Raw genomic sequence first — 23,801 nt, forward strand, 5'->3', positions numbered from 1 at the left:
TTGGGTTTAGAAATTTATCCTAACCTACATAGAAATAGGAGAGGAAAGGGAAAGGAAGGGGAAGACGGAGGCTGATAAAAGGGAGAGGAAAAGTAAAAGTATAAATAAAAATATGCGATGTATGCCTATTTATAGATCCCGAGTAAAATAGTGTTTCATTTAGTTTTCATATAAATAAATGTAAAATCACTCTCTACATACTTCCATATTTCAGTTCTTTTGTGAGTGTAGAGTTTTCTTTCACATGTCTTTTGTAGCTAATCAGATATATAATAGTTAAAATGATTTATACCTTTTAAAAAACAATATTACAATAGACACAATAATTTTGGTTTTGTGTCTTTCATATCTTCATTGTTTCTTGTAAGTCAATCCATGTTTTTTCCTAATATCAATAAGTTCATAATTTCTTAAACACAATCAAATATAGATTTAAATTCATATAAAATAGATGCTTAATAAAAATTTCTTAAATTTAACTGAATTAAACCAGTTCCTAAACTTGAAAGTTAAATATTGAGTCCTACTACTAAATAGAGTTTATTTAAAGAACTTCTCATCTCTTTTATATGACTTCAACTGATTTTGGAATCTTAACCTTTTTTAAATGATCTCATCCTGTCTGGAAGAACTTCACTCACATGAAAGATTTTGATGCATAAAAAAAGAAAAATGCATTCTGGTTCAAGGCCAAAAGTCGAGAGAGATGGTACATTGAACTTTTGTTTTACTTGCTCTATTTGGAAAATTCATGATCTAGAATACTCAATGAGCAAGGTTATGCCCAAAAGTATATTTTTTGAGCCAAAGTGCTGTAAAGAAATATTCTTTACACCTGCTTTGAGATCATTCACAAGGTCTATATCTCTGAACCATTCACTATTAAAATGTAGAGCGCTGCCTCTTCCAAAAAAAGTGGAATTTTATATATATACATATATATACACATATATATGTGTGTGTATACATATGCATGTAGATATGTAGATATAATGTATATGTATATATGTACATATAATATATATATATGAAGATGCTGATTTACATATGCAAAACTACCCATTTTTGGATTGAATGGCTGTTGACTGAAAATATGAATTGTCGGTAAAATTTTTCAAAAGCTTATAACTCATGATAGATGACTCTTGTCTGAAGAACTTCCCAACAGTCTCCTTAGAATTAATCCATCTGACTCTGGAATTATATTCAACTTCAAATTGTGAGATTCCAAACCAGACATCTACTGATGCCTTGAATTTTTCTTGAATTGTGATTCTATTCAAATCATCATTGATTAAGAATCTGCTATTTGGCACCATAGCAAAGTTGTTAGAGTGACATATTAGTAGACCAAAGAAGACCTGACTTTAAGTCCTCCCCCATTGCATGCTGTTTATGTGACCATGATTGAGTCATTTAAAGGAGTTTCCAAACTAGGTGTTCTCTATATTGATGCTTATATCCAGACTAATGAGAAAGACACCAATGTAGTCTTTTTAGGCCATCAAAAATATTGATATCATAGGGATTCAAATTTGAAATTTGCATTAGGTATAAAATAGAGGTAATGTAACATAGTAGATAAAAAAAATTAGCCTTTGATTCAGGAAAATTTGGATCAACCTCTCACATATATTGATTCTGGGAATTGTTATCTCACCTCTCAATGACCCAAGCAATTCTCTAAAATTTTGATTATATAAAAGATGCTAACTTCATTTGTAGAGGGAGTTTCATCACCTGAGATTTCCCTATAACAATGAAATCACTTGTCTATTTTTTAATCCTCTTTTAGGCAGATAAACTAACTGAATTTCAATATATTGAAACCTATCACAAACCTTTTCTTGCTGTGGTATTTGTAAAATTTTGGTCAATGAGAAAATTCCACTCATTCCCAACTTGATCAAACAGGGAATGTCATCCACTTGGATGCCATCATTAGAAATGTTTTTCTAATTAAAAACTGAGCAATATCAACTAATAAAAATACCTCTAAGAGAACTGTAAAAACTATGCAGATAAGGGATCCAGCAAAGCTGAAAAGCTGTGACAGTATTCAGTCCTTGAATATGGTCCTCTCAGATCAGTGAGACATTATGGTGCTCCAGCAATTCCAGACAAAGTATCAATATGTGATAGCTGGTAACAAAATAGTGACTCATAGCACATGATCTTTGACCTCTGTGATACCTGGTTTGGAGTCTCACAATATTAAGTCAGCTATCATTCCAGACTCAGATGAATTGGAATACAAGGCCACTGTTGGGAAGTTCTTCAGGCAAGAGTCATCTATCAGGAGTTATATGCTTTTTAAAAATTCTACTGAAAAATCATCTTTCCATTTAACAACAATTCAATCCCACATGGGTGCTTCTGTATATGTTTATATACATCTACATATATATATATATATATATATATATACAGATATATTATATCTATATATTCACATGCATATATATATTGATATATTTGTCCACATATATACACATGCATATATTTATATACATATATACAAACATATCTATCTAGAGGAGATATAATTTTTCATATTTCATTTTTTAATGACTTTCAATAACAAAAACCTAAATAAGAGTCAAGGAATAAAGTCATGGGTCTACATAATTCTGCATTCATTCATTGTCTTATTAACAAAAGTTTTTCTTTTTTCTAATATTAATTTACATGGTTTTGTTTTTATATCATTTACATTTCAGGAATATTCCTTCCTAGACCAGACAGTCATTTCTCATAGAAGCATTTATTAAAAAATTCAACAAAACTAATATGTTTCACATATGTCCTTTTTCATACAAACAGCAAAACTTCAGCAAAGAGGAAGGGATTGAATTATAATTTCTTTGGAGACTGTCTATTGTATTCAAACAGAATTGAATTCTGTTTTGTTCTGATTATTTTTCCACTGACATTGTTTGAAATTTGTATAGTGTGTGTGTTTCCTTATTATTCTTCCTTTCCTTTATATCAGTTCCTATATCTTCCTAGTTTTCATTATATTGATTGTTTCTTATAGCTCCATAATATTTCACAACATCCATGTACTAGAGCTGTTTCCTAATTGATGAACATTTAATTTATTTCATGTGCTTTGTCACTACCAAAAAATGTTATATGTAGGACCTTTCTTGCTATCCTTGACCTCCTTAGGGATATATGTCTAGTAGTAGTATCTCTGAATCAAAAAGATGGGAATTTTAATCCCTTCCTTAGTATGATTCCAAGTCATTCCAATTTAAGATATATTTTCACAAAACTCTATTCTTTATCTTCAAATATTGGTTATCACATCCTTAACTAAATTGTAAACTTTTAGAGGCTAGGGGACATATATTATACCCTTTGAATCCTTCATAAGACTTGACATACTGTAGAGTCCAGTCACTAAAATGTTTGTTGAATATTTTTTAACTTCCATTCCATAGAAATAGCTCCCATTCATCATTGCCTCGGCTGAAAGGTGCATCCTCCTTTATATGTATTTCTATTCATTTTTTTCTCCAATCATGGATGCTTAGTGAATACTGTAACACATATAATCTCTTTGCAATCTACCTGTATCTAAACTTAACATTAGAATTCTCTGACTGTCGAAAAAAGTTATGCCTCTTCAAAAACTATTTCTACTTTATTGATACTGTGTCAAGCTGCATGAAATCAAAGTAAGAAGGCTGGGGAATAGTCTTTGAAGGAGCCCACTCAAAGACAAATTCTATTCAAACAAGCTCCCAGATTGCCTAAGTATGGATACTAAAATACTGCATGCACTTATATAACAAGTCGAAGATGATGATAATTGAAGACCAGTAGTTCAGGAGATTTTGTCTGACCGTTCTTTACCCAGAGATACACCCAACATGCTGATTAGGTAGCCTTAAAGACAGCCATTTTCCTTGGAATAATTTTTTGCTATAATTATGCTTCTTCAACTTCCATTTGTACTGTATTTGGCTTAGACAAAGACAATCTAAGCACATCAACACAAAATGCACAATTTCCATAGGTTTTTAAAGTACTCTGGGAAATTTAAAGTTCATTATCTTGGTGATCATTTTATTTGATTTGCCCCTCCACAAAGGCTTAAAATTCCCTACTTCCTTGTAAAGTTAGGTGTAAGTATGATGAGACAAAAGAAAAAAAATAAATCCCTCCTCATTACTAGGAAGAATTCAAGTATGAGCCTACACTAGCACAATAAGATGCCACCCTATATTTCCAGTTTTATTCCATTCTAGTCTTCCTTTGTATGTTAGATTCCATCCAAATAAGATTAATTCTTCCCATTTATGTCCCTTCTTTTCCATTTCTATGCTTTTCTTTGAGCTACTTCCTATCTTGAAATTGTACCCCTCATTACTCTTTCAAAAACCTTTTGCTTACTTCCCTACTCAGACATTAGATAATTACTTAGACATTACATAACCCTTCATTTGCATTTCTCTTATGTACTGTTGTATTTTTTTGTTTTTTATTTATTTGGTTCAATAACCTCATTTTAGGATATGGTTTTCATGAGGAAGTCACAGAAATGCTTCACTTAGTAACAAACCTGCTAGCAATATCTCCCTTCTCTAGCATATACTTCAAATTAAATTAACATATAACAAAAAGTTTTTATCAAATTGTGCCTTATTAAAATTCACTTATTTAAAGGGAGCTGGCATGTCTAAGCATGCACTTAAAAGAGTCCCATTCTCTACTATTTTCTTGGCAGGGTGTGAATTCTCCAAGAATAGTATGAAGTCTCCTTATCCTCATTGACCTTTTTCCTCTAATGGCAATGAAGCCCGCTATGTTGACATTACATTAATTAGAGCATTCACACCTTTGAGCTGGTCCTTGAGCTTTGCCTTTAAAAGCAACAGGCACTGCCAGGAGGTAACAAAAATAAAATAACAGTAGCAGTAACAAGAAAAACAACAATAAAACTACCATCTAGATAGCATTTTAAGATTTGCAAAGTACTTTCTTCTCAAGGAGGGGGAATAATTCAGAGGGGAAAGAAAACTTAAAGCCCAATTTAAAAGAAAATGATTACTTTGCTATGTAATTGGGAAGTGTCTAATGGAATAAAAAGATTTGCAAAACAATTTAATATCAGTTCCATTTGGTCATAGAAACAACCTAGTGAGATGCTATTGTTATTATTATTATTCCTATTTAGTAAAATGAGAGAATTATATATCAAAGAATTTGAGACTCAACCAAGGTCACATAACTGATCAGTTCTAAGGTAGGATTTAAACCAAAGTGTTCCTGGCTCCTAGTCCAACACTTTACTCAGTCATTATGATGCTTCTTGTAATCACAGAAGTCACAGATATCCAAAACTAAAAGGTAAACAAAGTCAGAGAGAGGGGGGAGAAAGGGAGAGACAGTAAAGAGGAAGACAGAGAAGAGAGATAGAAAGAAAGTGAAGGAAAGAAGGAAGGGAGGGAGGGAGGGAGGAAGGGAGGGAGTCAGGGAGTCAGGGAGTCAGAGAGTCAGGGGGAGAGAGAAGGAGGGAGGGAGGGAAAAAGAAAGATGGATAGACATGAAGATACCTATGGGGCTGAAGAGGGAGAAAGAGTGAGAGACAGCAGATAGAAATAAATCTTTACATTTATTCTTATAAAAGGAATCTGGCCTCAAAGACAACACCTATTAGCTGTGTGACATTGGACAAATCACTTAACCCTCATTACTTCACATCTAGAACCATCTCTAGTCATCCTGATTTATATCTAACCACAGGACCCAGTTTGCTCTGGGGGAGAAAGTGAGGCTGATGTCTAAGCAGAGTACTGCCCTCACTCAAATCCAATTCATGTTCATGTCATGGCATCCTGATATCATGGTCTTCTTTGAGAACTAAGGACAAACAACAACATCATGAGAAACTACTTATACCTCAAACTATGTCAGCAGGAGCCAAAGAAGAGACAAAGGAAAGTTTTCAGAAAGTAGAAGAGTTGATGGAGACACTAACATCACTCAGATATGGAAAACACAGGCCACAAGCCCAAATGGAAGAAGTGTTGACAATGGAGAACCACTCAGGCTTCTCCTTTCACTAGTCCTGTGAGTCACAGGCACTGTGTAGAGTCAGAGGAGAAATGGGACCCATCAGATGGATACTAACTTGAAGCCCTTCAGATAGGGGAATAAAGCTTTCCTGTCAAGTGACTCTTAGCATGCATTCACGCATTGTCATGTGAAATAAAATCTTTCTTATACCCAATGTTTCATAAACCTGAGTGTTTTCTGGTGAACTAAGGGTTCTTAAAAAGACATGAACTAAATTCTGATGTTCTCAGCAAAATCTGAGTAGAGGCAAAATAAGCCAAATGCTAATGCTCCAATAGGAAACCTTCAGTGAAGGTATGTGAGCTATAGAGATTGTTACTGAGAGAAGCTTCCAGGGAAAGCCTGATTCATTATGTCAAAGGTCAGGACCCAAATACCAAATGAGTGACAAATTTTTCTCTTTTACTACTTTTACTCTGATTATGACTCCTTTCTTGCAAACTACTGCTAAACTGCCCCTGTCCTTGGAATTAATTTTAACACAGGTGTTTTGTCATTGTCCTTTTTGTTACTGTCCTCTACTGTGCTGTTCCCCACTGTTTGATTCTCCTTCAGAACATCCTGATAATTGTCTCCACTCAAGGGACCAGTTAGAAAGCTGGTCCATGGAGCAATTAAAATGGAAACTTTTCCATACCTCCAGGGCTCACAATGCCTGAGGGTTATTTAAACCTTCTGTTGTTTTATACATATATTATATAGACTCTTTTTTCCCCCAAAATGTACATACACACACAAAAATTTCTTCTCAGATGGCTATAGGAATATATTTTTGTTGGGTTGCTGAAAGTGTTTTTCACTGCAAGATAATTCATGTTGAATCCATCCCATTTAATTTTTTTCTTCACCTGTACTTTGACTATGTACCTCTTGTTCATGTTAATAGAGAAGATTGAGTCTTTGAGTCAAAGAATAATTTTTTCTTTCAGTTTCCTTTTGGTTTTCCATATTTTATATTCCTTTATATCAACTGAATTTGTTTATGCAAACTATCCCATACTGCTTCTTTTAAGGCTCCCAAAAAGGAGCCAGTCAATTAACATTTCAGTGAATCAGACATTTTAATATAATATATATATATATATACAATATATAATACATACAATAATATTTTATAGGACTTTAAGATTGGCTGAGAGCTATATAATCTAGATTTATCCTCACAATGATTCTTGTCTTTCATTTTTTGAAGAAGATCACAACATTAGGAAGGTGATGCTATGACATGTACTTGAATTGGATTTGAATGAGAGGTCCTGTGCAAAGTCACTAGCCTCACTTTCTTCTCCAAAACCATCTGGGTCAAGTGCTCAGATATCAGGATGACTTGAGATAGCCTTGAACATAAGGCAATTGGGGTTAAGTGACTTGCCCAAAGTCACACAGCTAGTAAGTGTCTGAGTTCAACTTTGAACTCAGATCCTCCTAATTCCAGGGTCAGTGCTTTATCTATTACACCACCTAGACATAATGTAGAAAGCCACTGTAGGTATCTGAAGTGATATGTGAACTCAGGACTTCCTAGCTCTAGGTCCCCCATTATACCCACTGACTACCTAGCTATGTATCTTATCAACAACAGGGATTACTGAATTCTTATAGTACTTCTTACTATCTCCTTTGCTGTCCCATAAGTAATAGAGAAAAGGGAGAAGAAGAAGAAAAGGATTTCCCCCAAAAGTCTCAATGTCACTCAAGTCCCAAAGTTCTAATGCCAATTTATTTCCATTATCTTACCACTGCTTGATCAAGGACCAGCATCCTTGGAGCCATGAACACATTGGTTTGAGTTCTGTCACTGACACAGAATAACTATTTGACCAAAGTTCTATGCAAATCTTTTAAAAATATAAATGTTCCAGGCATTATTAGCTAAAACTATTGATTATAGATAAATTGCTGATTTGTATCTGTGGTTGGAATTCCCAAGTCATTTTTGATTCAGACATAAAAACAAAATAAAATTTTGATGCTTTATCAAAATATCAAAACAATTATCTTCTTAAATAGTTTCCTCTATGAGATAATGAATTTTGTGGAATGACCCTGAAAGACAGCCTGGTAGTAGGGCTTGGGTCCATTTGTGCTCTTCTACAGTCAGGAAAGGAAATGTATTTTGGAGTCCACACCCTTAATGTCCTGACTTCTCCTTTTAATTTCCCATAGGGACAGTCTCATTTCCTTTAGGATAATATTTGTAATCCTCAGAATTCAGACAGAGCCCCTAGATAACCGAAATCATCAGAGTTCTTCCTTCTGGAAGTAAGATTTGCCATTTTTAAAATGTCACTTATAAATATAAATTAGAAATTTTTCTCTTTTCTGACCACACTTGACATAAATAAAAATAAAGTTTTCTTCCTTAGAAAAACTTGTGGGATGAATTCAATTCTATTAAGCATCCAGTCAATTCAGGAAGGGCACTGATTGACACAGAAAGGCAATACTTTTTCTCTTTCATTTTCCTTCAACCTGAACTTTGACTTTTATTCCTCAATTCCAATTCACATGGTCTTCCCCAGCTACCCAAATTCCCTGCAACTCCTTCAAACCCCCTCACACTAATTTCCTATCTCTGACTCTCTTAGAAGAGGAACACTGAGTTATGGCTCAGCAAAAAACAGACAACAAAACCAATTGTCCCCCGAGGTGACTTTCTAATTGGCAGTTACTGGCTTCACTAAAAGCTAGATAATTTCCTTTCATCTATAAAGTAGCACTTCAAATGAGCAGACTTTCTGTCCTATGTGGGGAAAATAAACCTCAATCTGGAAAAACAAATCAACAAAACTATTCTCACAATAATACATTGCTCATTTTTCAACCTGATCATTTCTAATAGATGACTGCTGACCAAGCAAAGCAAGTGTCAAGATCATTGCCTGAGGAAAGATGTATGAGCAATAGGGAAATGTTTTTTAATTGTCCAGACCCAACATGACTGGAGTCTGGATTGTTAGCTTCTATCATATAGGTTTTCTGCTTGGAAAGTGATGGTGACAATGATATCTACTCTAATTTTCTAGAGGCAAGGAGTATTCCCCAAAAGTACTAAAGGCTTCCTTCCAGATATGGTAGATTTAGGGTTTGTTATGACTGTATGTGCATGTATGATGAGTAATTTCTCTGTCTCTCTGTCTCTGCCTCTCTCTCTCTCTCTCTCTCTCTCTCTCTCCTTCTCTCTCTCTCTCTCAATATCTCTGATTCTGTGTCTGACAGGCTGTCTCTTCTGCCACCTCACCTATTCTCACAAATATCATGATCTGTGCTGTATCTGATTAGGGCAAGAAGCAAGTAGCCAGCTGCTTTCTGGAGTGTACAAAGTATGATGGTCAGCAGGAGACAGACAACAGGGGGAGAAAAAGGCATCAATAACCATTATTATTAGCATGGAGATAGAAAACACCAATTTTTACATCATGCTTTAAAAATTAGAGGCTCTATCCAGCATTATTATTGTTACTTAACATGTGTAGAATATCAACTGCAGAGCAGACTCTATACAGAATATAAAGAAGCTATAGTCTCTGCCCAGTGGGTATGTCATCTAAATAAGACAAAAAAGAAAATAAGCAAGCAGAATAAGTGAGTGGTTCATGCTGACAGAAAGCAGAGGAAATTGGTTCCAGTTTTTTCCTTTCTCTGTTTGGATTTGAAAACTTCTTTAGTTTTTCATTTGATGTTTCTGTAGTATTTGAAAGTTAATACCATTCTTTCTATCTCCTACAAGTAACTATATGTAGGGACAGAATAGAAAGGTGGTTAGTTTATTAGACTTGAAATTTAAAAAAAAATTGGATTCAGATTCTACCTCTGACACATACTAGCTGCAAGTTACTTAAGCTCTGTGAACCAAGGGCAAGCATCTACGGCAATTCCTCAGTTTTAAAAGAACAGTAGATGAGGTTCCCATCATGACATCAAAGATTCTTGTCATAATGACCAAAAGTGAAGTAGATGCATTATGAGATACAGTATTGGTGGTTGCCAATCCTAGGAGTTACATAGGATATCAAGGACCAAGATTCTATGTTGATTCCTCCCCTGATAAAATATATTAGAGGCAATTAGTGAATACAGATTAAAGGAAAGTACAAGTTTACTTACTACAGTTTTCATCTTGATAACCTGGTTTCAAAACTAAAATGATACAGTTAAATGATGGTCTAAAATTTGAGTAAAGATTCAAGGAAAATACTTTTTATCATATTCAAAGTGACTTTCTCATTTTAAAATTATAATTTATTGATATGGATTCTTTTGGCATCTTTATTTCCCAATGTATTTCTCCTTTCAAAAAAACTTTTTGCATATCTAAAGATATGGTAATGAAATACTAGATCTTTTAAAAAATATATATTAGGTTAATTTTTTCTAATGTTGCATTACCTTTATATCCCTGATATAAATTCAAAACTTAATAATATTAACTCAATATGTAGATATATTGATATAGTATTTTTCCAGAATTTTATTAAAATTTTAAATTTGTATATATATATATTAATGATATTGAGTTATACTTTCTCTTCCTTTTTCTCTTTTCTTATTTTTATCCTTCTTCCCTTCTTCCTTTCTTCCTCCCTTTCTTTCTCTCTCTCTCTCTCTATCTTTCTTTGTTTCTTTGTTTCTTTCTTTTTGTTCCTGGCTTAGATATTATGCAACTCAGAGCTCTCAAGTTCAAGTGATCTGTCAGCTTCAGCCTCCAGTATCAGTAGATACAGGAGTGTGTGTCACCACATCTGACCTTTGAAAAAATTTTTCCCCACTACTTGGAATTTTATATTGTTAAATTTTTTAGTTAATTGATTTTTCTACCATCTCTAATCATTGTTTAAAAGTTTATTAATTTTTATTATTCTCAAATAACTAATTTTAATTTTACCTCTCCTATTGTCTTTTCTGTTTTCCTTTTTTAAGTTTCTCCTCTAATTCCCTTCTTTTGTACTTTTTGAGGTTGTTCTTTTATTTATTTTTCCAATTTTAATTAGTTCATTAATGTCCATTTTTATTTTGTTAGCATATATTCTCAAGAATATACTTTTTTCCCCTGTGAGGACTGCCTTAATTAAATTTCAGAAATTTTAATATGCTGTGTCATCATTATCACTCTCATTTATATAGTTATAAATTGCTTCTGTGATTTTTTCATTGTCCCATTCAATTGTTTAGGATTCCATTATTGAGTTTATGTTAAGGCCCTTGTCTTTGTTTATAGTCTTAGCAAAGATTGCTCTTTTTTAATACATATAATATATAAGTGAAGCAAGTGTTGTATAGTGCAGTTGTATCAAACTCAGGATCCATTAAACCATAAGCAAGGAACCTGCAGGCTATAACTGACTTAAAAAATATATATAACCCAACAACTCCATATTAACATTATCTAGGTTTTCCTGTATTTTTATTCATTTTGTGAAGTATTTCCCAATTATATTTTAATCTGGTTTGATCTCCACAAAGGAGAGTTTTGGATTGAGTGTTTGACACATCTGATGTGGAAGATGAATACCAACCTTGAAATCAGGAGAATTTGAGTTCAAGTTGCATCATGGTCCCATACTGGCTAAATGATCTTGAACAGGTGATTTAATCTTTCAATGTTCTAAGCAACTATAAATGACTTTCACTTGTTTAGAAAAATTCTTCACCTAGACCAGGGAAATCACAGATACAGATATATCTCCAGTCTATTGTTATCACTATCTTTCTCCTTATCCATATAAAAACTGAAAGTAAACAGGAGTCAAACTAATGCTACAACCTTCCCTCACACTCTAATGAACTCTGTACCAGACTCTAAACTCATACAAATAGCAATGCACCTTCACTCATGAAAAACATCCAACCAACTGGGCTTCCAATTTCTCCCCTTCCAGAATTATTGAGGGAAGCAATCCATGTGGGTAAGAGACTCACCTTTTCACCACCTATAACCTCAACAGGCAAGTAAGACTCAGTCTTTATGTGTGGCTTAAACCACTTTAATGTGTGGTAGATTACTGGGTCTGTTTCCAGCTAAGTCACAGAGTAGGTAAGTCACTCCTATGAGAAAAGTACAGCTATCCCGACTAACTGCTCTTTTATGGGAACTGAAGTTACAAGTTATTCTGAGGAAGAGATAGGAGGAAGCATGTTCCGGAGAAGTCAAATCACTATCACTGCCTCCACCACTGAACCTTCTCAGGCAGTATGGAAATAGCATTAGAAGTTACATACAAAATCCTGCAATTATTAGCTGTTTCAGCCCAGCATCCATAATGACCATCTATGGAAGCAACTTGCTATGGGTATGCAGTCTGGATTTTTTTTTTCTAAGAATGTAGCAATAACTACTTGAGGAACCCAGGGGGAAAAGCTCTTAACACCAAAATCCTTAGCACTGTCAAGTGCTTAAAGAACTTAAGATGCAATTTCATTTCTATAGGCTTACATTTCTTACCTCCATACATATCATTTCTATGTGACAAATCTTTCCTTAATTTCAGGGATTTACTCAAATTATTGATCCTTTTCATTTATTTTACTTTGGTATTTTATTTTCTCTCTTCTTTTCCCCACAGAGTTAAGCTGGTAGTTTAAAACCACCCCTCCACTGTTCCCTCCAATTTCTTTCATTATTTAATTTTCTTTAACTATGTGTTCTTCTAATAATATTTTTCTTTGTTCTCTTTATTAATAATATTCTCTTCCAGTTTATTCTGAAATTTTCTTTTCTTATTCATAAACTATTACATTATTTATTCCTGCTCTAAATTATCAACAATCTTTGCAGATTTAAAGCTTCTGAAATAATGAGATTAAACTTCTAATCATTTTTTGCAATCTCCCATCATCTTTAATCTATATTTTCTACAATTCATGATTTAAATTATTATCTTGTGATAGAAAAAACATAGATAGAAATAGTGACACATGGTAGAAATAACTCAATATCTTATATTTCAGGATTAAATCTTATATCCTGACTTTCTCAAGATTGTTTTTCTTAACATCACTTGTACAAAAATATTCATAGCAGCCTTGTTTGTAGTAGCAAAGAATTAGAAATCAAGTGAATGTCTATCACTTGGGGAATGGCTGAACAAATTACAGTATATGTATATTATTAGAATCCAAGAGGGATGGGAATTCAAAGAAGCCTGGAAAGATTTGCATGAATTGATGATAAGTGAGATGAGCAGAACCAGAAAAGCAGAACCTAATGGTAACATGGGGATGATGATCAATCTTACTGGACTTGCTCATTCCATCAATGCAATAATCAGAAACAATTTTAGAGTACCTGCAATGGCTAATACCATGTGTACCCAGAGAAAGAATTGTGGAGTTTAAACAAAGACCAGTCTATTACCCTCAATTTTTTTATTAAAAAAAAGTTTCTTATGTACTACATAATTTTTCTCTCTCTCATGTTTTAATTTCTCCTCAAATATATGATTTCTATACAAACACATTAAATTTCAATCAATGTAGAGCATGGAAACAATGTAAAGTTTACCAGACAGTCTTCTGTGGGGGGGATGGGAGAGGGAAGGGAAGATGGAGGAAAGATTGTAAAATTCAAAACCTTATAGAAAATGATGGGTAGAAACTACTATTGTATATAATTGGAAAACAAGTAAAATATTAATTTTTTTTAAAAAGGCAGATTTGTCCATACTTTTTCCACTACTACCATTCCCATTTAGTAGAATTTGAAGACTCCCTACTAGTTTTAGCGCCATGCTTGAAATCCTATTTTTGGCCTTTAAAGCCCTTCATAGTCTAGTCTTTTTCTATGTTTTCAGTCTTGTACTTTACTCTCCACTATATGCTCTGCAGTTGAGTGACATTGACTCTTTTAGTGTTTCTTGAATAAGATTCTCAATCTTTCCTCTTTGTCCTTTTTTTTTCACTACAGGTCCTCCATGTCTAGAATGTTCTCCCTTCTCACCTTGGTCATCCTGGATTTCTTCACATCTCAACAAATATTCTATATTCTGAAAGATGTCTATCCTGATTGTCCCTAATGCTGATCACTCCCCTCAGATTTTAGTCAATTTATTCTTTATATAAGATGTTTATATATAATTGTTTCTAAGTTTTTGCCTTTTTTGTCCCATTATGTATGAATATTATAAGTTCTTAATAAATGCTAATTTTATTTGTTGAATTTGAAAGTTGAGTTCAGCATCTTCTCTTTTGATTTAGCTTTCCATGTATCAGAAGTTTTTCTTTTGCTATATTTTTTTTTGTTAAACTATAATTCATATTCTAGCCACTATTCCTACCCTTGATGCAGGTGGGCGCTACCCTAAGGATAGGATACAATGTTGTTTTAGAATCCAGGTAGATAAAGGATTTGCTATCCTTGCATCTTTCTTGCATATCCTTTGGGAAGACAAAACTGTTTTTATGTGTCTTCTTCCCTATCAGACCTGATATTGCTACTACACTGTACCCCCAATTCCAATTTAATAGAGTTTCATTTTTCCACTCATGATTGGGTTGAATTAGTGTCTGCCATTTTTTGACAGGAAAAAGGAGGATAGATAGTCTATTTGGGGAAGTCTTTAGAGTAATAAGTATAAATTGCAAAGGGTCAAATTAAGCCTCTGACTTAATATATAGGCAACCTTGGATAAAGGCAGCACATTTTTAACATCCTCTTTTCTCCTCACATGACTAGACAGTCAGTGCCTCCCAATTGCTGTAGAGTAAATGGAGGACAGGTGAGTGAGCAGAGTAGAAGGAGTCACAGAATGGGCCCAAAGTTCAAGGCTGCAAGACCTTGCAGGTTGTATCCCTGCTGAGGGAATATGGAGACTCATGAGGGTGAGGTACTTGAAAGACTCTAGTTTTACATTGTGATTTTACATTGTAGAGATTTTCTCTTTTTGTCTTTCAGTTTCAGTCAAATGATTCTATATATTGCATTTAATTTCTTTTTTGGAGGGTAAAATTTCAAGGCATCTAGAGGACATGACTAACCTGGTCTTTTTCTGATTGTATGAAAGGAAACCCTCTTTTTATTTATTAAAAGTAGACACTTTGCAACTGATGCTTAAGGGCATAAGTAAAAAAATTGAAAACATTGGACAAAATACAAGCTGTCGGCAACATTACAAAATCTTATTTTCAAAAGCAATTCCTTCAAAAAGCAAATTCCTTCCTTCTCAGGGAAAACAATTTTAAATGATGTGTTTTGGGCCTTAAATGTCCACTGACTAGGACTTAGCCAAACTGGCCTGGAAAGAGAATTCCATCAATTAATGAAACTGTAGAAGATGAAATAATGATAAGGAGAGGAGAAGCATGACTGCAATTATAATATTAATATATTATTTAATTTCAAAATTTAGGCCAGATATCCAGGTATTCTGGGAACTGATACCTAGAGTATTCCTCCAGTTTCTGAATTGTTTTCCCTACCTCCAGTCTCTCCCCCTCTAATTCATCTACTACATGAATTATCAGCTGATATTCCTAAAACAGAAGTCTAGTGGTTCAAACTCATGCTCAAGAAGCTTCAAAAATTCCCTATAGCCTCTCGAATAAAGGACAGCTCCCTAGTTTTTGATTTAAAATCTTTCACAATTTAACCCCAACCTACTTTTCTAGGCTTATTATAAATTTATCTTCTAATAAATTCTGTGTTCTAGTAGAATTGGCTTATTTGCTGTCCTGGGTGAAGGGGATAGGTTGGTGTGGGGAAGAGGGGGAATGTCAATCTCATCCATCTGTCCATGTCTTTGCCCAGTTTATTTCCCATCTTTTGAATATACTCTTATCTCACCCTCATCTTTCAGAAATATCTACCGGCTTTCAAAGCTCAGCTCAAAGAACAGCTCCTATAAATAACTCCTGATGTCCCTAGTTGTTAGGGCTCTCTCTCCCCATATTACTTTCTATTTATTTTATACCTATTTATCTTTGTACATATGTTCTCTCAGTAGAATGCAAGACCCTTGAGAGACACATCTATTTTTATTTTGCTCCTTGTATATGAAGGGTTGAGGTACAGTACTTGATATGAAATTGACAATAATTGCATTTAAAACTTTATAATAAGTTTTTGAAATCTTCTTCCACTTGACTTTGTGGAATTCCACTGTGTATCTCTAAGGACTCCTTGGAAGACATTATGGTTATGTTAGATAACTTCAATTACTGTCCATTCCATCACCTCCAGGTCATATCTCAAAATTATACTAAGGACAAGATTCCTGGGTTGTGAAAAATTATGAGAGAGGCATCTGACACATTATAAGAGCCAGATGTATTCTTATATCTTGTATAAGGCAACACAATGGTAGGTCATTGTATGTACAGCACTCTGAAGAAAATTAAAATCTGAAAATAATCTACTGAATTCTGTTTATATTAGCCTCAATTACACAATTATCTAACCAAAAAGCATTATGAATGGATCTAATAATCACTGTTTGCCCTCATAAACAGATCAGAAACATGTTACAAATTTTCATAAGAAATTTCTGTCCACCTGGCAGAGCCTCATGTCTGTCTCTGTCACAGTGTACAGTTTCCTATTCAAGTGTGCACAACAGTGTTCTCTTTTCTAATGATTTAAAAAATAATAATAATAGGCAACCTATACCAGGCCCCACTTGGTACTAACAAGTGATAATAAAGTTCTTAGGCCCATAATCCAGTTAAGTTCAATACTTTCACGAAAGACTCAGAGATGTTCTTAGAGGAAAGCCCAGAGGGCTCTCTTTTACCAAATGCTGTTTATAATATTTTTATTAGTGACTTGAATAAATATATGTATCTCTGACAAGTTGAATTTTCATGAGGCATTTTTTGTTAATAGATGACTCAAGGCTGAGATAGATAATTATTTATTTGGATGACAGGATTCAAAAAGATATCAATAGGTCACAGAAATTGGGGGTATTTACCCTGAAGAAGAGTAAAAGATGATTAAATTTGTTCTGTTTAGCCCTAGAGCAATAAGAATAAATTGCAGAGGGTTAAATTATATGAAATCAAATCACATCAGAAATTAATTAAAAAGTATCTTTGAAGGGAATGGAATGCCACTAACTAGATGTATAAAAACAGGGCTGTCCAAAATATGACCCACAGGGCAATTTTATGGTCTACTATGGGTTTACTAAATGATTTAATGAATGAACTGAACTACCTCAAAGCTCTCACTAAAATGACAAATCAAAAATTATCATCTATTGTTTCAATAAAATCTTTGAAAAGTAAGAGTGGACAGTCTTGTTTTAAACAGTTAGTTAGGGGCACTCCACTCTCTTCAAAGATACTTTTTGATAGTTCTAATTAAATTTTTGATAAGTCAGAAGGACATTATCTTTTGGCAGCAAGGAAGTTTGAAGAATGTTGTAGAGGCAAATATAGGTCAGGTTGGACTAGATCATAGGATTACAGATCTAGGGCTGAAAAGAACCATGGAGACCAACCCTCTCATTTTACAGATGAGGAAACCTGGGTTCTAAGACTTTCCCAGGTCACATAAGTAGTAAGCATCAGAGGCTATAGTGGAATTCATTTCCCTGAGCTTTGGAGTCAATATTCTTTCTATTTCAGTATGTTGACTAGACTCAAAAATACCTTTTGTGTTTTCTTTGAAGTTTCAGTCTGTGATTCTGATAAATTCTTCCTGGCATTGTGGCCTTTCAGACATTTGCTTGACCTATGTGATAGATGGTCCTATGCTGACTATTTTAGAAGTCTTTCTAGGTTCTTGCCATTAACAAAGAAGTAAAGTAGCATTTCTCTAAGTGTTCCCTGGGTGAAACATTCCCTAGACACTCAGTCAATTAGATGCCCTACAAATCAGTCCCCTACTGACTTCTTCCTTCCTCTAATTTCTTTTATACTCTATCAACAGTTCATGAAGCACAACCAAGAGTCCTTTATCAGTAGATAGTCTCCTTCCTGAAGCAAGATCTCAGCCAAACAAACATTACACAGGTATATAAACAGCTATAAGATGTGTCAAAGACACTTAACATTGTCTCCAGTTCTCTACACAGATTCTACATTCTTCAATTAGTAAAGACTGTTGTCATCAATCTTCAATGAAGTTTATAACAATTTAGAAACTGTATTTTATATTAGATGTGATGATCTTTAATGTCTCTTCTTGGCCTAAAGTTTTATCACTATGTTTTTGCTTTTGTTTTTTTTTAAACTTCTAATTTGGGGATAAAATAGTTCAGACTTGGAGGTCTTCTCAGTTTTTCTAAGTACTTTTGTAGCAATAAATGTACATTGTTAATATATACAATTGGCAAAGAACAACAACAAAAAAATTGTAAATAATCTCTAAGGTATATGCCTGCTCTAATATTAAATGACTAAATGAGAAGTCATAGAAATGAGTCCCATGAATTCATTCTAAAAGGCATTCAGCAATGATCTAGAAAATTCCCTTACAGATGAAAATTTTAATAAAATGAAATTTTATTCATTAAAAATTTCTTCTCAAAAATTTCTTCATCTCTCTATTTCTTCTCATAAGCACTACTTAGATGGGGGGAAGTTGGATGCTTCAATTAGCACTCTTCCCTTTTCCCCTTCAACCTCAGTTACTCTTTAGCATCCAACTTGGGACCCTCCATCTTGGAATTTCAATTCAAGCAAATCATTAAAAAAAGCCAGTATAGCTTAGTGACTTCATAAAAATTGAATCAGGCATACATTTTGAGTAAGCTCATTATGAAAATTGGAATTCACAGAGCCATTTTAAAATGGCTGTCTTGTCCAAATTCTTATTATCATCTTACACATATAAAGTGAGATGGGAAAGTCCAGCCAGCTATTATATAAAAATGTCAAAATGTCTGATGGCAGGCCTTTTCTTTTTTATCCCCCAATGGATATTTTGATTTATACCCCTCCAAGATTTATTCTACTTCCACTGATTAGTTTGCATTTACATTTTCATAGCATCCAGCTGCTCTGCATTCATGATTTACACTCATCCAATGTAATTAAAGTATTTGTTGTGGGTTTATAAGATTTTTTAATGGTCTATATTTCTACATTTTGTGTCTCTCCTTTTCCAAATTTATTTTATTCATCAAGCTGTGTCCTAAAAAGCAGCAGCAACAATTACCTCTAAAGTAGGGTAGTATACAGCCTGAATAAAGCTCACATTGGATTTAAAAGGACCCTCACTCGTATTACTAATTCTGTGCTGAAAGAAAATATCTCTCTCTTCAGAAATTAGAATCTAATTATGCATAATAAACCATGTTAAATAATATCAAGGGTCTAGCCTAAATCAACAAAAGCTACAATATTTCCAAAGAAAGTTAAAATTCCCTCCCTCACATTTGCTTTTTTGGAGCCAAAGTCATTTTCAGGATACTTGAATAATTTTGATAGGCCATCTGTGAAGTTAATAGAGAAGGTAAAGTAAAGTAAAGTAAGATGAGGGGCAAGCAGTAACTTCATTCTCCTGCTTCTTTTCCAATTTAAGCACAACTGGGAACAACCATTGTATTAAGTCTTCTGCAACTGATAGACAACTGACACTGACTAGATAACAGCAAAATTCTTGGGAAGCAAACAAACCAGTGAGATTTTATTCCAAATAAATTAGTACCAAAAGTTCTAAGGGAATAAAGGCATATTCAAAGAGGATGAATCACTTCGAGGAGTCAAATTCCTTATTGTCTTTCTGATCAATAAAAATTTGATGGGAAAAATAAGACTGTCTTCCAGACTCTAACCTTATTGTAAGTCTGCTTTAATTTTTTGCTATATCTGAACAAATCTTCCTCTTCTTACCTGTCCCTATTTCCTTCTTCTGATCTCAGTCTCTTTCCTACCCTGCCCCCCCCAACTCTTTTACAATTGAACCAACTGTTCTGAATTGAACCAGCTAGATATTTACCCCATGCTAACAAAACCACTTCCTTTCTGTCCTCTAAAAATATAATTACTATATGTACACATTATATCCACAATAGTCAGTGAATCTTTAAAACCCTGATCTGATTAAATAAAAAGACTTGCTGAATGATTAAAAATAAAATTAATCATTTGCAGATAGATAATAGTGTGGCAGAGAAAAACACCAACTTCAGATTCAAGAAGACATTTATTCATGATTCACCTCTATCTCATACTGATTTTGTGATTCTGGATAAGTCTTATGACTTTTCAGAGCCCCCAGACAAATCTCTAAGAGTGTAAGTTATAGAGTAAGTATATGTTTATCAGTATAAGGCAGGAGAAAAGCTCTCCATCAATAGATCTTCATTAGTTATTTCACAAGTTCACCTTTAAAAACTTGTAAAGAATGAAATGGAGGGGGGGGAGAATTAAAGTTAGGAACTGGAAAAATTCATGTGCCATTTATCCCATTGCATTTCTGTTTTGAGAAGAAAAAAGAAATTGTATAATGAAATGGTTATAAATATCTCAAATGTTTTAATAAAATGTGCCAAAGGGCTAATATTCATTCACCTATAATCTTTGGCATGTTGGTTTTTATTAAAGTAAGTTAAATATAGTCATTCGATGTGCACAGTGCTGCATATTAATGTATATTTTTATTGAATAGTCTACTGAGGATTTTTCTGTAATTACCTTTTCATTTTATGGATATCCCATGATCTTAATGAAAATATCACCCCTCACCAATGTCTGGATGAAATAGAAAAGAACACTACTGCATCCTTGCTTAAGGAAACTTCCCTAGAGACTCCTCCCAAATCTGAATTTCACTCCAATTTTAGAATAAATAGACTTTGCAAAGACTTTCATAGCATTTTTTTTGAGTGGATTGTTTCCATGCCTTCTATCTATTCTGCCATGCAAATATATACAAACTGAATAAGAACAATATGAGAATGGAAACATTAGGTACCTTTATGAACACAGAAATACCAACTGTACCTCCCTCACCCACACTTTCAAACAATTTGAGGAATCATGTATAAAAATAGGATTAACCTTGTCATAAACAGACTGCTGGAAAAGTAACATGCAAAGGATAGTAATTTGGGTGGCCTGAATTTGAATCCAAATTCTCCTAAGTACTAGACCTTGGACAAGATACAGAAGCAGTACTTAAGGTTTTAAGTTTCCTAGGTTTTAATTATATAAATTAATTTATAAGTTACTTACCACATTTGTGGTATCTGTGAATCTGTGTTGGAGCAGAAAGTCAAAAGCGTAGAAGGTCATATGGGAGTAAGAATGGGTAGAGGAAGTACAGTGGAAGATAGCTATGAGGAAGGAATACTTGTCACAGTCCCTAAGATGTTATAAAGAATAATGTTTTGAGGAAAACAGTTTTTTAAAAAAAGACTGAAATGCCAAGCAACCTCCCCAAATGAACTACCAACTATAAAGTAAGAAGTAACAAGAATATGCTGTAGGGACCATCTAGACCAAAAAAAAAGGAAATATACATGGAGTTCAAAAAATAGAGAACAAATCTGGCACAGAGGCCAGAAAGGGTAGTAAAAAAGATTTCAAGTCACCAAGACTCATTAATTTCTTGACTTTTCTTGGTGATAATTTTATTATTCAAAAGAAGTAAAAAAACAACCAAAAAGCAATTACTAAGTGCTAGATCCTGTCCTCGGTCATGGGGGATTAAAAGAGAAAAATAAAATGTTCACTACCATCAAGAAGCTTATATTATAATGGATGAGACAATATGTCCATATATGCAAAGCAGATACAAGGTAACTAACCTCAGGGAAGAAGATTAGCAGCTATAGAAAGAAAGACAGACTTCTTGTGGGTAAAACATGATTTCAGTTGTGAAGAAAATGAGCAAAGAATATTTCAAGGGAGGATATTCTAGGCTTAGGGACTCATCTTGGGCACAGAGCAAGGAAATGGAATAGAATGTATGAGAAAGAAAATAGAATTAGTCAATAGAATAATAAATAGGAGTAATGTGTAAAAAAGCCTAGAAAGATAGAAAGGGCCAAATTGTTAAGTACTATGCATGTCCAATAGAAGCATTTATACTTAATATTGGGTATCAGGGAGCCAGGGGAGCTTCTTGAGTAGGAACCTAATATGATCAGATTAGAGTTGAATTAACATTGGTGATAACATGACAAACTTAGTTCTAAGTAAAACAATGACGCAAGACAATTCCAAAAGATTTGTGATGGAAAATGCTATCTACAACCAAAGAAAGAATCATAGACTCTGAATGTAGATGAAAGCACACTATTTTCACTCTATTTTTTTCATGGTTTTTCCCTTTTCTACTGTTTCCACATGACTAATATGGAAATTTTTTTTTAAATTTTATTTTTTGGTTTTTGCAAGGAAGCTAGGCAATTATTAAGTGGCTGAGGCCAGAATTTGAACTCAGATCATCCTGACTCCAGGGCTGGTGTTCTATCCTTTGAGCCACCTAACTGCCCCTAATGTGGAAATATGTTCAACATGATTTTATGTGTATAATCTCTATGAGATTGTTTGTAATCTTGGAAAGGTAGGAGAAGAAGCAGGGAGAAAAATTTGGCTCAAGATCTTATAAAAATGAATTTTGCAAGAATTATATATAATTGGAAAAAATAAAATGTCATTTACAAAAAAAATCAGACTTGTATTTTTAAATTTTATTTTATTTTTCCCTGTTTACCTGCAAAAACAAGTTTCAACATTCATTTTTCAAACCTTGAGTTCAAATTATTTGATATAGGTTAAAAATATGTAGTCATTGGGGAGGCTAGGTGGTGCAGTGGATAGAGCACTGGCTCTGGAGTCAGAAGGACGTGAGTTCAAATGCGACCTCAAACACTTAATAATTACCTAGTTGTGTGACCTAGGGCAAACCACTTAACCCTATTGCCTTGCCAAAAAAAAAAAAAAAAACTTAAAAAATGTAGTCATGAAAAGCATTACCACAATAGTCATGTTGCAAATGTAAACACAACCTCCCACCTCCAAAAGAAGAGAAATTCAAGAAAAATTAAGCTAGAAAAAAGTTTGCTTCAATCTGTGTTCAGACACCATCAGCTCTGTCTTTGGAATGGTTAGTATTCTTTATCATCAGTCCTTGAAAGTTCTCCTGGGTCACAGCACTATTGAGAAAAGGCAGGTCATTCACAGCTGATCAAATTATCATTTTGCCATTACTTTGTATATAGTACATTTCTCATTGCTTTCACCCATGTCAGTTTTTTACTGAGAGTATCCTGTTCATCATATCTTATAATAGAATAGTATTTCATCTTAATCACATACACAATTTCTTCAGCCATTCCCTAACTGATGGGCAGCTCCTCAATTTCCATCAGAAAAAAGCTCCTATAAATATCCTTACACATTTGGATTACCTATTCTTCCATCTCTTCTGGAATCTAGAACTTGCTGGGTCAAAGGGTAAGCTTGGCTTTATAGTCCCTTGAACATAGTTCCAAATTGCTTTATAGAATTGTTGAATTTTTTATCACTCTTCTAATAGTACATTATGTCTATTTCCCACATCTGCTCCAACATTTACCATTTTCTCTTTCTGTCCAATTAGCCAATACAATGGGTATAAGTACCTCAGGATTGCTCCAACTACATTTCTCCTGTCAATACTGATTTAGCACAATTTTAAAAAGCTGTTCACATCTTTTGATCATTTATCAATTGGGGGATGGCTCTTACTTTTTTATAAATTTGACTCCATTCTCTGTGTTTGAGAAATGAGGTCTTTTTTTGTAAAACAGTGGGGTTAAGTGACTTGCCCAAGGTCACACAGC

The sequence above is a fragment of the Macrotis lagotis genome, chromosome 4 (genome assembly GCF_037893015.1).
Source record: "Macrotis lagotis isolate mMagLag1 chromosome 4, bilby.v1.9.chrom.fasta, whole genome shotgun sequence".
In the NCBI taxonomy this organism is placed as follows: domain Eukaryota; kingdom Metazoa; phylum Chordata; class Mammalia; order Peramelemorphia; family Peramelidae; genus Macrotis; species Macrotis lagotis.